Source organism: Meleagris gallopavo, chromosome 1, assembly GCF_000146605.3.
Source record: "Meleagris gallopavo isolate NT-WF06-2002-E0010 breed Aviagen turkey brand Nicholas breeding stock chromosome 1, Turkey_5.1, whole genome shotgun sequence".
NCBI classification, from domain to species: Eukaryota; Metazoa; Chordata; class Aves; order Galliformes; family Phasianidae; genus Meleagris; species Meleagris gallopavo.
In genome coordinates, this window is record NC_015011.2 from 58,007,079 (window position 1) to 58,007,287 (window position 209).

Below are 209 nucleotides of genomic sequence, written 5' to 3' on the forward strand. Positions count from 1 at the left end.
TGTCACACCAGCTGAGAGACAGAATTAACTTTTCCTTTTAATAGTTTTATCTTCTGAAATATCTACAAAGCTTATTAGTTTTCTCTTTTTTAAAATCCCTATTGGATGTACAAGTAGACATTCATCAGTTCTTTATGACTATGACACATCTTTGCCATCTTCATAATTATATACTGTTAGCTATCCCTTTCAAAAGAAAGGAGGCAAAA